Below are 15,169 nucleotides of genomic sequence, written 5' to 3' on the forward strand. Positions count from 1 at the left end.
ATGTCAAATATCCTTCCTTCCGATGAAGTTTCTATGTGAGAATTGCCAGTTTTTCTGTAAACACCATGTTCTGCAGATTGTACTTTTAAAGACGGTCCCTTAGCCAAAAGTGCAAACATTCCCCCATTGAAACCAATAGTCACTTTTTGAAAACGGAACGGAATGTCCAAAATGTAGGGTGTAGCTTAATCGCTACCTTAATCTGATTCTAGACATATCACTCTCATCATCCTATGACCTTCATTGAAGAGGTATTGACGTGCGAACTCCCAAATATCAAACAAGTATCTGATGCAGGGGTCTCCAACAGCTCATAGCTCGCCAAACTATTCCGAAAGTAAATGCAATTTTTCATGTGTTCCATCGCAAACTGTCATAAACAAATCTCACAAGCATCCGACACCGCAAGCTCCCAGCTACTATCTAATCAACGGCTGTTTCTACGTGCCATTGGAACACAGGACTAATGGTTGCTGATAATGGGCCTCTGTACAACTATGTAGATATTCCATTAAAAAATCAGCCGTTTCCAGCTACAATAGCCATTTACAACATGATTGTCTACACTGTATTTCTGATCAATTTGATGTTATTTTAATGGACAAAAAAATGCTTTTCTTTCGAAAACAAGGACATTTCTAAGTGACCCAAACTTTTGAACGGTAGTGTATATTGACAGAAAACATACTGCACTACTTTCTCTTGTACACTAAGGACCAGAGGAAGAGTTGACAACATAGTGCACTACTTTCTCTTGTACACTAAGGACCAGAGGAAGAGTTGACAACATAGTGCACTACTTTCTCTTGTACACTAAGGACCACGGGAAGAGTTGACAACATAGTGCACTACTTTCTCTTGTACACTAAGGACCAGGGGAAGAGTTGACAACATAGTGCACTACTTTCTCTTGTACACTAAGGACCTGGGGAATAGTTGCAGGGGAGAGGAGCAGTGGCGTATATTCATGTATGCCAAGGGAAGCCAGGCTTTCCCAAAAAACATACAATCATTTATCTTTCGTCCCTCTGTGTTTCCTTCACTTCGCAAGAGGCTGAATGTATCTCACCGGAAAAAGCATCCGAGCAAGCGAAACAGCGCCCCTCTATCTCTGTATGTGTAGGCCATCTATCTGATACTGTCGGGTCCGAAAGAGTATGACATTGTTGCCGCCCATAGCATTGAATGCAAGTGAAACCAGCGAGCATTTGTCCTCCCTTGATTATTTTTAAAAATAAAATAATAGCCAATCAGCATTGAGCTAAACTGAGTAAGCTCAACTGTGAATGGTCCTGGCGCACCAATAAAAAGTGTCAAGGAAGCCAGTTTGAATTTGGCTTCACTCCAATCAAATCGCATCAAGAGAAATACGTAATTGACAGACAGATGTTCTGTTCTTGTTGCATCTCGTTGTGTTGTTGTCCTCCGGTGGTAAGCTAGCGAGCTAAAATTGGCCCTTTCCTAAATTAGCCATCGATGGAGATAGGGATTTGTGGTTTTACTTAATTCTCCGTACTGGCCAATGATTATAACGTCGATTCTGATCCAACTATTTTCCAAGATGGCGTAGCAGTGCGGTCACGGTTTTATTCATTGTCCTAGTGTAAATATCCCGTTTCTAGTTTTTTTTTGTCTATTTTGTATATATTTCTCAATTTTTACTTTTCATTCTTTAACTAAATATACTTTCCTGCAACCCGCCTCACCCAACGTGGAAAGGATTCTATTATTTCTTTATAACTTTCATCAAGAACCTTAAGCTGAAACTAGTGTAGCTGCAACTGAATGGCTACTTGCTATTAGTCACCGTTAGCGTCTTCACCATTGTCCGTGGCCTACACTATCCACCAGCCAGCTCTAGCTCTAGCCTGGACAATTCGTCGGCCAGTCTGCACAGCGTGCTATCGACCCAGAGCTTATCGGACTTTCTGCCGGAATCACTGGACCCTAGCGCCGGATCATCGCAACCAGCTAGCTAGCTGCAACCTGTTGTTGGCTAATTACCATTGCCCTATAGCAAGCACCAGTTAGCCTTGAGCTAGCCTCAGGCCCATCTCCCGGCTATCTACCTCTCTGTCAACCGGACGGGACCTCCTAGTGTTGACACTGAGCCCCGCCGATCTAACACGACTGGTTTGCCGACGAAATCGTCTGATGTGGTTTCAACAGGCTTCCCGTTGCGACGACCACGAAGATCCATCTGCCAGCCCCGGTCCGCTAGCACACGCAAACTACAACTGTGCTCCCTGCTAGCTGTGCTGAAGCACCAATTTGAACTGCTCTCGGACTCACATATTGCTGTTCACTGGACCTTATGATCACTCAGCTGCACAGCTGATGCCTGCTGGACTGTTCCTTTACACGGTACCCTGTCCTGTTTATTCTGTTTAGCCTCAGCCCAAACTTTATCGCTATTACTAGTTGTTGTCTTAGCTCTCTCTAATAACACCTGTGATTGCTTTATGCCTCTCTCCCATGTCAATTATGCCTTGCCTATTGCTGTTTGGGTTAGTTCTTATTATACAATTTCACTGTAGAACCCCTAGTCCCTCTCAAACTGCCTCAAATAGTTCCTTTGTTCCACCCCCCATACACGCCGAGACCGGCTCAATCGGTGCCTCCAGTGATGCTATCTCTTTCATTGTTACCCAACGCTTAGGGTTACCTCAACTGTACTCATATCCTTCCATATCCTTTTCTGTACATAATGCCCTGAATCTTTTCTACAACGCCCGGAGAACTGCCCCCTTTATTCTATGTACCCAACGCACTAGAAGACCAGTTCTTAAAGCCTTTAGTCGTATCCTTATTCTAGTCCTCCTCTGTTCCTCTGGTGATGTAGAGGCTAACCCAGGCCCTGTAGCCCCCAGTATCACTCCTACTCCCCAGGAGCTATCATTTATTGACTTCTGTAACCGTAAAAGCCTTGGTTTTCTGCACGTAAATATCAGAAGCCTCCTTCCTAAGTTTGAGTTATTCACTGCGTTAGCACACTCCGCCAACCCTGATGTTCTAGCGGTGTCTGAATCCTGGCTTAGGAAGGCCACCAAAAATTCTGAAATTTCCATCCCCAACTATAACATTTTCCGTCTAGATAGAACTGCCGAAGGGGGTGGAGTTGCAATCTACTGTAGAGATAGCCTGCAGAGCTCTATCATACTATCCAGGTCTGTGCCCAAACAGTTTGAGCTTCTACTTCTAAAAATCCACCTTTCCAGAAATAAATCTCTCACTGTTGCCGCTTGCTACAGACCCCCCTCAGCCCCCAGCTGTGCCCTGGACACCATATGTGAATTGATTGCCCCCCATCTATCCTCAGAGTTCGTACTGCTTGGTGACCTAAATTGGGATATGCTTAACACCCCGGCCATCCTACAATCTAAACTAGATGCCCTCAATCTCACACAAATTATCAACGAACCTACCAGGTACAACCCTAAATCCGTAAACATGGGTACCCTCATAGATATCATCCTGACTAACTTACCCTCTAAATACACCTCCGCTGTCTTCAACCAGGATCTCAGCGATCACTGCCTTATTGCCTGCGTCCGTAACGGGTCCGCGGTCAAACGACCACCCCTCATCACTGTCAAACGCTCCCAAAAACACTTCAGCGAGCAGGCCTTCCTAATTGACCTGGCCTAGGTATCCTGGATGGATATAAATCTCATTCCGTCAGTAGAGGATACCTGGTTGTTCTTTAAAAGTAATTTCCTCTCAATCTTAAATAAACATGCCCCATTCAAAAAATACAGAACTAAGAACAGATATAGCCCCTGGTTCTCCTCAGACTTGACTGCCCTTGACCAGCACAAAAACATCCTGTGGCGTACTGCATTAGCATCAAATAGCCCCCGCGATATGCAACTTTTCAGGGAAGTTAGGAACCAATATACACAAGCAGTTAGGAAAGCAAAGGCTAACTTTTTCAAACAGAAATTTGCATCCTGTAGCACTAACTCCAAAAAGTTTTGGGACACTGTAAAGTTCATGGAAAATAAGAGCACTTCCTCCCAGCTGCCCACTGCACTGAGGCTAGGAAACACTATCACCACCGATAAATCTACAATAATCGAGAATTTCAACAAGCATTTTGCTACGGCTGGCCATGCTTTCCACCTGGCTACCACTACCCCGGCCACCAGCTCTGCACCCTCCGCTGCAACTGGCCCATGCCCCCCCCGCTTCTCCTTCACACAAATCCAGACAGCTGATGTTCTGAAAGAGCTGCAAAATCTGGACCCCTACAAATCATCTGGGCTAGACAATCTGGACCCTTTCTTTCTAAAACTAGCCGCCGAAATTGTCGCAACCCCTATTACTAGCCTGTTCAACCTCTCTTTCGTAACGTCTGAGATCCCCAGAGATTGGAAAGCTGCCGCGGTCATCCCCCTCTTCAAAGGGGGTGACACTCTAGATCCAAACTGTTACAGACCCATATCCATCCTGCCCTGCCTTTCAAAAGTTTTTGAAAGCCAAGTTAACAAACAGATCACCGACCATTTCGAATCCCACCGTACCTTCTCCGCTATGCAATCCGGTTTCCGAGCTGGTCATGGGTGCACTTCAGCCACGCTCAAGGTCCTAAACGATATTATAACCGCGATCGATAATAGACAGTACTGTGCAGCCGTTTTCATTGACCTGGCCAAGGCTTTCGACTCTGTCAACCACCGCATTCTTATTGGCAGACTAAATAGCCTGGGTTTCTCAAATGACTGCCTCGCCTGGTTCACCAACTACTTCTCTGATAGAGTTCAATGTGTCAAATCGGAGGGCCTGTTGTCTGGACCTATGGCAGTCTCTATGGGGGTGCCACAGGGTTCAATTCTTGGGCCGACTCTTTTCTCTGTGTATATCAATGACGTCGCTCTTGCTGCTGGTGACTCTCAGATCCACCTCTACGCAGACGACACCATTTTGTATACATCTGGCCCTTCATTGGACACTGTGTTAACAAACCTCCAAACGAGCTTCAATGCCATACTACACTCCTTCAGTAGCCTCCAACTGCTCTTAAACACTAGTAAAACTAAATGTATGCTCTTCAACCAAACGCTGCTTGCACCCGCCCACCCGACTAGAATCACTACTCTCGACGGGTCTGACCTAGAGTATGTGGACAATTACAAATATCTAGGTGTCTGGTTAGACTGTAAACTCTCCTTCCAGACTCACATTAAGAATCTCCAATCCAAAGTTAAATCTAGAATCGGTTTCCTATTTCGCAACAAAGCCTCCTTCACTCATGCTGCCAAACATGCCCTCGTAAAACTGACTATCCTACCGATCCTTGACTTCGGCGATGTCATTTACAAAATAGCCTCCAACACTCTACTCAGCAAAATGGATGTAGTCTATCACAGTGCCATCCGTTTTGTCTCCAAAGCCCCATATACTACCCACCACTGTGACCTGTACGCTCTTGTTGGCTGGTCCTCACTACATATTCGTCGCCAAACCCACTGGCTCCAGGCCATCTATAAATCACTGCTAGGCAAATCCCCGCCTTATCTTAGCTCATTGGTCACCATAGCAACACCCACCTGTAGTATGCGCTCCAGCAGGTATATCTCACTGGTCATCCCCAAAGCCAACACCTCCTTTGGCCGCCATTCCTTCCAGTTCTCTGCTGCCAATGACTGGAACAAATTGCAAAAATCTCTGAAGCCGGAGACACTTATCTCCCTCACTAACTTTAAGCATCAGTTGTCAGAGCACCTTACCGATCACTGCACCTATACACAGCCCATCTGAAATTAGCCCGCCCAACTACCTCATCCCTATATTGTTATTTATTTTGCTCATTTGTACCCCAGTATCTCTATTTGCACATCATCTCTTGCACATCTATCATTCCAGTGTTAATACTAATTGTAATTATTTTGCACTATAGCCTATTTATTGCCTTACCTCCATAACTTGCTACATTTGCACACACTGTATATATATTTCTGTTGTATTTTTGACTTTGTTTTGTTTTAACCCATATGTAACTCTGTGTTGTTGTTTTTATCGCACTGCTCTGCTTTATCTTGGCCAGGTCGCAGTTGTAAATGAGAACTTGTTCTCAACTGGCTTACCTGGTTAAATAAAGGTGAAATAAAAATAAATAAATAAATAAATAAAATAAAAAAATTAATTTATACATTGTGTCCCTGGCCTGAGAGGATGGAAGTTCAATATGTAGCTAGATGTAGAAGGCTAATGTTAACTGGCTAACGTTGCCCATGAAAGGAAGTTAGGCTAGCGAGCAAGCATTTTAGCCAGGTAGCCTAGGACAACAAAAAAATAAAAACATGTACTGTATTAAAGAGTGCTAGACCATTTAGTATACATGAAAGAGAGGAGGATGGCATTGGCGTTTCTCTACAAGTAGGGTGAGTCAACATGTTTTTTCTACTTGCACGAACGCATGCATACAGAAATCAGAAACATAGACAGCCACATGATATTTAGCTTACGTTGACTGGACTAAATCGTTTTTGGTATCTTTTAGTTGTCACTGTATTAGACCAAACATAGGTGATTTGATGATGTTGAAATGTTGAAGTTGAAATGGTGCTGGAATAGTGGAGGCAGCTCCTGTTTTCTTTGCGACTTGCGGTAACTCTCTGTCGTTCTAAATCAATAGTTGTTTAGTGGTACAAAAATGTCGGAAACGTTAACTTGCTTGACCATGCTGTAGGTCATGTAACTGTTTGTTACATGCAATATGCTTTGTGGACTTCACCAGACAGAGGTTGCGCTCCGGTTTTGTGATGAAACAAACGTGTGGTTGAATTTATTCTGCCACTGTCTTCTTATTGTCTCTGCCTTTAGGCCTATATATATATATATATATATATATATATATATATATATATATATATATATATATATATATATATATATATATATATATATATATATATATATATATATATATCACGGTCCTGAGGCATATGAACTAACAGGTTATAGAGCAAACAACGCAATTATCACAACACATAGGTTGTAATATGGCTTTTTCCCCCCCTGGTTCCCCCAGTGATTTTACCCACGCACCGCTCCTGGAGATTAGAAGAGAATAAAGAATGTGTCTAATTGAAAGCTAGAAGAAGAAAAAGAGTAGCTACCGACATTTTTTAAAAGTAGCTCTCATGCTTGAAAAGGTTGGAGACCCTGATCTAACGTGAAAAACAAATTTACGGCGGTAAATTATTCAAGTGTAGAACTGAAGTAGAATGCCATTTTAATAGCACACATTAGTTCAACAACTGCATAGTGTCTATAGTGTGGTCCTCTGTAGCTCAGCTGGTAGAGCACGGCGCTTGTAACGCCAAGGTAGTGGGTTCGATCCCCGGGACCACCCATACACAAAAATGTATGCACGCATGACTGTAAGGCGCTTTGGATAAAAGTGTCTGCTAAATGGCATATTATATTATTTATTATTATTATAGTGTGCCCCTGTTTAAGATTGAACTCACTGGTGTTAATCAGATCTCCAGTCTCTTCTTCTTCTTCTTCTTCCAATGTGACAGTAATCTCCCTCTCCTCCTTCATTTCAAAAAGTCATTCCTCTTCTTTCAATGTGACAGTCATCTCCTCCTCTTTCACTACAAACACAGTACCCTCCTCTTTCACTCCGAAAACGTCTTCCTCTACCGTAACATCCCGTTCTTCTTCTTTCACTGTGATAGCTTCCTCCACTTCCTCTTCTTTCACAGTAAATTCTTCTTCTTTCACGTAAAGTTCAGCGCGGGAGTTTCTTTCTCCGTCCAACAGACCTCATTTTCTTTAGCAGGGGGAGAGTAACTTAGTGAGCTCATAGTAGGGGACGTGAGCTAGCTAGCTAGTTAGCATTAGCGACTAACCTAGTGCTGGGCTAACTGAACAAGCCAGATAGCTGACAACGTAAATATGAAATTAAATGGATTAACTAGTACATACATATACAGTGTGTTTAAAACACTGAGGTTAATATACACAAAAATGGTCCAAATAGCTTCAATGTTTTGGTTTTATGTTTGCTAGCAAGTTACCGAGAAGGTAGTTGTTGTTGTTGTTGTTGTTGTTGTTGAAAAAGAAGAGTCCCGTCCACTAGATTTTACGTCACGCAAGAATCATCACCTGAAAGACTCACATCGCCATCTGCTGACTGGAGTGGGAAACGCAGTTTAACAAACAAAAACAATTCTCGCAAACAATGTCAAAACAAATAATTGTAGAAAATAACCAGATATGTTTTCTCTTACTTCTTACAGATAATCATTTCCTCTACGCAGATGTAGAAGCTGAATAGTATGGTGGCTAGTGGTGCGCGGGTCAGCTGATTGTTCACCCGCAATTGCAAATAACCCATCCCCAACCGCAACAGCCCGATTATATGTGATAAAGTGGACATCTGAGGCACGTACACGACCCTAACTCGCTAATATAGGAAATATGCTGTAGACTACAGTCAGAGACTGCGGAATAATTTATTTATTTTTTACAGGGGGTGCAGGATATATTTTTACCTGCTTTAGATGTTTCTGCTTATAATTCTCGACATTTTGGTAGGGTATTTGTTAGTAATCTTGTCTATAATTAGATACATGCAGCTTCTCTTCTGTCATTATGTTGCCCTAGAAGGCAAAATAAACCCTTGCTCACCATAATAATGTCACACATCGATAGAATGAATGCTTCAATCTAGTTTGAATCGTTAACGTTTTCTCTGTCATCTCTGCTTCTTTCGCGGAGCAAAGACGTTTAGGGACTTGGGAGAAAATGCAATAAAAAAATTAAAAACGGGAAAGATTTTATCTGCATCATTTCCAAATGCCATCAGTTTGACCGGTTGTAAGGACATAGAAAGCTGTGAAAACGAGCCAACCTGTTTCTGCTAAGATTGCAGTTCGGCTAGGATGCATATTTTATGTGCTTGAAATACTAATCAGCTTTTATGATGCTGATAAAGATAGTACCTCTACAGGTGGTATCTAAATTGTGCATTCGCATTCTCTCAAGATGTTGAAAGAAATAAATCATATTTCTCCACTCCTGTTCCCGAGTAATAATTTAGCCTACATTTGGTGTATCATTTTACTGCAAGAAATGCTTAATTCTGCAGGAGTTATTATTAAGGCTATGTGAGAGGTTATAGACCTACAGTCAGTGTCCAGATTTCAGTTAACATTTAACACATCTGAACGGAAGGCTACAGTTCCCTTGATGTGCCATAGTCCCATTTAACGTCTCCATCTTGTGACTGTCGAATTTGTATAACACCTGACAATCATCACACTGCTATCATCCTCTTTTATCCCTTCACCCAGCCTGGTCTCATAGACTAAACGTAACATAGAAAATGTAAATCCGGGACACTCAAATTGGTATGATATGCTATGTATGGTATGGTTACTTAAGGCACAAACAAAAGTAGAATGATTGGTCTTATAACATGAATGTCTAGCAAACCAAAGGTTGCGAGTTCGAATCTCATCATGGACAACTTTAGCATTTTAGCTAATTAGAAGCTTTTCAACTACTTACTATTTTTTAGATACTTTGCAACTACTTAGCATGTTAGCGAACCCTTCCCCTCACCCTAACCTTAACCCTTTAACCTATCTCCTAAACTTATTATTACAAATGCCATATGGCTTCAGCTTATCATAGGAGTTAACGTGCCACAAAAAAAATCGGACCTGGGTTCCTGTAAAGACGTAGTCGAATGTGATTCCTGCGTCTCCGTTGCACTAAACGTCTGACTGTATTTTGGATCACTGCATATGCCACTTTGATGCATTTAAGATGTATTAGATTGTATCCATGATGCTTCACGTTGTCCCAGTTGATCAAGAAGGAATAACGCTATGTCAAGGAGGTCCGATATTTCTCCGCAATGTATGTCAACTATTGACAACACCATCCATATTGCTCAATTGCATGAATATCTCTCAATGCCTCAAACCGATGAGAAAATAAAAGTTGATCAACTCAAACAAACCGGCCATAATGTCAACCTGTGCTTGAGAGGAAGCCAAGCTTGCCAGTAGCTAATGCTGACGTTTCAGCATAATGAAGGCTCTTTCTCATAATAAAGTGCAACTGGGTTATTTCGCAATAACGACATCTTTCTAATTATAACACAATCTTTCTCATAATAAAGAGAACTTTTTCCTAGTAATGTTATCATTAATTTACTGAATTATTTCAGAATAACGTGATCTTATCTCATAATAATTATATATATAAAATCTCAGTGACAGCAATACGCCACCGTAAAACATCGTACCGGTTTGGTGGAATGACCCACATATTTCGTAATTTTGAAATCATTATTAAGTTGTTTGGGTCATTCCTAAGATGCGTCATTCAAAACGTGTGGTTCTTATGGGATGTTGAGTATTGAACAAAGCGCTACAGAAAGAGATGTCTGTCATTACGTGCAAGTTAAACAACTACAGCCTCCTCCTTGGATTTTCCATTTCCTCATCTCCTCTCGACTGCCTCAGGCTTGGCTGATCTGGCATTGCATTTCCTCTCTGCATTTTTTATATTCCAGGCCTTTTCTCTAATCTGGCCTTTCTTCCTCTCTCTATAGAGACGCTGTTTTTCATAGTTAATGTTTTGTTGGCGGCCCCCAGTCTTTAACAACTCCTACAGTACAGACCAACATAACAACTCCTACAGTACAGACCAACATAACAACTCCTACAGTACAGACCAACATAACAACTCCTACAGTACAGACCAACATAACAACTCCTACAGCACAGACCAACATAACAACTCCTACAGTACAGACCAACATAACAACTCCTACAGTACAGACCAACATAACAACTCCTACAGTACAGACCAACATAACAACTCCTACAGTAAAGACCAACATAACAACTCCTACAGCACAGACCAACATAACAACTCCTACAGTACAGACCAACATAACAACTCCTACAGTACAGACCAACATAACAACTCCTACAGTACAGACCAACATAACAACTCCTACAGTACAGACCAACATAACAACTCCTACAGTACAGACCAACATAACAACTCCTACAGTACAGACCAACATAACAACTCCTACAGTACAGACCAGTGGCGGCTCCTGAAAAAATTCTCAGGGGGGGCAATTTTTGTGATGATTTAGGTGACCTACACACATTTTTAAAAAGATATGTCCAGCAACAACATGAAGACAGGGGCAGCATATAAGTCAATACCAGAAGCATTTATTGACTGATCTCAAAAGTGTTGGCTTACAAAATCAAAATAAGTTATCACAGTAAAAATAATCAAGGGTGTTCTTTCACATTCCTCAACACTGCATAAACAATATGCATTTCCATAAACAAATGAAATATCAGCTGAAAATACAGCATCTTGGTATTTGTTCAGATTGCAGGATCAACAAGAGCTTTTACCACATTTTTTGCCTCATGGTTGAATTGGAAATATGTGCACCTGAGCATAATTCACAACAAGCAAGCAGGAGCTTTTGATAGAGGCTACTGAAAACATTGATGCAAGTTATTGGTAATAAGACATTTTTATAGACTTCCATATTCTGCCCTCTTGTATAGATTTGTGAAAATGAACAGTGATAGACATTTTGCCTGAAAACAGAATTTGAAAGTAATTTCTAGAAAAGGTAAACACAGCTATCTGTATGGCTTTGTAAAAATGAACAACCATATTCTGGCCAATTGTATAGATTTGTAAATATGAACAACCATATTCTGGCCAATTGTATAGATTTGTAAAAATGAACATGAACAGATTTTTTTGTTTGTTTTACTTTTTTTAAAAATGAAAAATAACTATTTTAAACAACATCAACTGTGAACTGATTTGGGCGTGTGTGTGTTAAAGAGACAGGGAGGGAGGGACAAAGAGCAAGAGAGGCTACATTACTTGTACTGAAACTGTTCTCTTCTCTGTTTCAATACAGCAAAGCGTTCAATGACTTTCTCATTGAAATCAGGCATGCTGAGGACTAGTTCCCTCTCCATGGAAAGCATGGCCAGTGCATTCAGACGTTCCTGGCCCATTGAATTTCGCAGGAATGTCTTAACTCGTGTCAAAGTTGAGAAACATCTCTCAGCTTCAGCTGTTGTCATGGGAGTAGTTATGAGGATGTTCAACAGAGTCACAGTCTCAGAGAACGTCTCCTGGAGGTTGTAGCTCATGAGAACCTGGTACAGTGCCAGTGCACCACAGCCTCTCTTGTATTCAGGATTCTCATAGATCAGAGATAGTTCTGTCTTGAGCTTTGCCTTGCTCAGCATGGGGTATGCATTCACAGTGGCATTCAGAGCCTCATCAGGAAATGAATGGCAGTACCTTTCAAACATGTCTGCTTGCAGTAAGGTAGCACTCACAAGGTGGCCAGAGAAAGAGAACCTTTCTTTGGTGTGATCCAGGATGGTGTTGCAGACCTCTTCAGACAGCCTCTGCTTCTCCTCTTCTCTCAAAGCTGTTCTGGGTCTTTTGGCTCCTGTTGCTTCTTGCAGCTGCTGTTGAGAGGAGTCCCTGAAGGCAAACAGACCAATGTGTTTGTTGGCTTTGTACAGTATTGTTGTCTATGTGATGCACAGGTATATGCAATGTATCCATGATGTATAGTACAAATACTTCAGTTCCACTTAAAATGGGCAGGGATGCATAAAGTCTTTAGTGTTTAAGTTAGCCTTTGTGTCTCACATAGCCTGGATGTTCAGCACAGTATACAGTGGTGCTCATAAGCTTATGATCCCATGCTAAAGTTGACTAAAAAGAGGAATAAAAAAGAAAAGAAAATTGGTGTCCATAAAGGTTGGATTTTCCAACTTTTTTAATTAAGTCATTAAGATAAATTTCCAAAAGATGATTTTTTTATTCCTCTTTTTAGTCAACTTTAGAATGTGTTCATACACTTATGAGCACCACTGCACAGTACACATAGTATATAAAATAAAATAGATTACACCACTGGCCATATATAATGAGAATAATGTAATTTCAAACACAAATGCAGTCTCCTTTCATGCATACATTTTCAAATAAAGCTCTGCTTTGAGAAAGATCGAATGATATTGTTTAATCTTACCTTATGGCCTGCACACTGCTTGTGAAGCTGTCGAGGGCACTTTTGATAAAGACAGCATCGATGTCCTTCTTCTGTAGCTTCTGGTACAGAATGTCGACGTGGGGCATGATTTTGTGAAAAAGCCGCAGGAAAAAAATAAAATCTTCATCATGCAGCATCCTCACGTAGCCAGATGCCTCTCTCACTGTGGCCTTGTCAAATGAACCCAATGAACCCGTCCGGATGGCTTCAAAACATTCTATGAGGTCGTCTCGATTCTCGTAGACAGTGTTCACGACTCTGCTGTTGAAGTTCCACCGTGTGGATGAAGGTCTGGGCAGTCTTCGTGCAACAGTCTGGTCAAGAATGCTGGTGCGTTTGGGTGACCGGGAAAAAAAAGTTGTAATCCCGCTCAGATCGGAAAAGAAAATGTTCACTTTTTTGATGCGAGAAGTAGCTTGCTGCATGATCAAATTCAGCTGATGCGCATAGCAATGCACGTAATGGGCATTCTTGAAATGCTCACGCACCTTTTTCTGCACACCAGCCTTCTCTCCCCTCATCACACTGGCTCCATCGTAAGCTTGCGCAATGAGTTTGACTTTCTCGTCATCGGCAAAAAGACCGTTCAGTCTCTCCAAAAGTACACTGGCGATTGAGACTGAGGTTGATTCCGAGATGGGAAGGAACTCAAAAAAGCGCTCCTGCACTTTGTGCTTGCTATCTATGTACCTCAGCACAAGCACCAACTGTGTCTGTGTAGAAACATCCGTGGTCTCGTCAGCTTGGATAGCTACGAAGTTCGCAGACTTCACCTCCTCCACAATATGTTCCCTCGTGACCGCTAGCATACACTCCAGTACCTCGTTTTGAATGGTCTTTGATGTGCCCTTGAAAACTTTAGCATTTTTAAGATGGTCATCAAACACCTCATCTAATTGTGCCACAAAGTTGACAAGTCCAAGAAAAATACCAGGGTTGGTGGAGCCCTCAGTTTCATCTTTGCCTCGCAAAGCTAACTCAAACACTCCGCAAAACTTCACAGACTGGATTAGCCGGCTGAGGATATGGCGGTTCTTGCTAACCTCATCGTTGTGGCGGCGGACAGCTAGCCTGTATCCCTCATCCAGTTGAGTGGCAATATTCACTCTCCCCAAAGCAGAAATTCTCAAACAGCTATCCATGTGGGTCTTTGACAGCTCATGTTTCTTAATCTTTTCTGAAAGATGGTGCATGTCGGTTACACCAGTCGCTGTCCAAGCGGTGCTGTCTGAAGTGCCGCCTTCAGGGTGAATGAGTAAGCAGGGGTAGCAGAAAACTGCATTAGCTACATCGCAGCCTGCTAGCCAGGTTTTTCGTTCATACCAATTTTTGGAAAATCCTCGGGTGTAGGACTTCCCCCCTTTAGTAGAAACCTGTTGAATTATTAAATTTGGTCTGGGAGGTCCTAATTGTTTCGTTGCCAATTTATCTTCATTTGTTCGCCGACAAAAAGGAACTTCTTTCAAAGACACAATCGAGTTGCACTGAAGCCTAGCCATGTTGATAGTAGTAGTGAATTGATTGAGGCTGCTACCCTCTCTTTTCTTAGTTACGTTCATGGTTACGTTACGTATGACGAAAGCGCGTAAGTGCAAGCCCTCAGACACCCTTGGAGATTCTGTTGAAAGCTCTGAAATTTGAAAAAAAAAGATTTTACATGGGAGTCTATGACAGACTTCTGGGCGATTTTCAACCTGACTGAAATCGCCCCAAAAGGGGGGGGAGCCATTTGAAGCACGACTTTAGCCTGATTGGACATTTAGTGGCAGTGTGGCACTGTGGCAGATAGATTACAACACTGATAACTACTGTTGCCGTGATATAATTGATTAGAAAAAAAATCCCTTCCTTTTCCCGTTTGGCAGTGCGTCGCCCATATCGCCCTATTGAACACACCGCCCCTGGTACAGACCAACATAACAACTCCTACAGTACAGACCAACATAACAACTCCTACAGTACAGACCAACATAACAACTCTGTTTTTAAGACAATACTCACCGGTGTTAATCTGATCTCCAGTCTCCTCCTCTTCATCCTCCTCCTCCCCTTTCACTGTGACAGTCATCTTCTCTT

Source organism: Coregonus lavaretus, assembly GCF_964263955.1.
Source record: "Coregonus lavaretus genome assembly, contig: HAP1_SCAFFOLD_47, whole genome shotgun sequence".
Classification (NCBI taxonomy): domain Eukaryota; kingdom Metazoa; phylum Chordata; class Actinopteri; order Salmoniformes; family Salmonidae; genus Coregonus; species Coregonus lavaretus.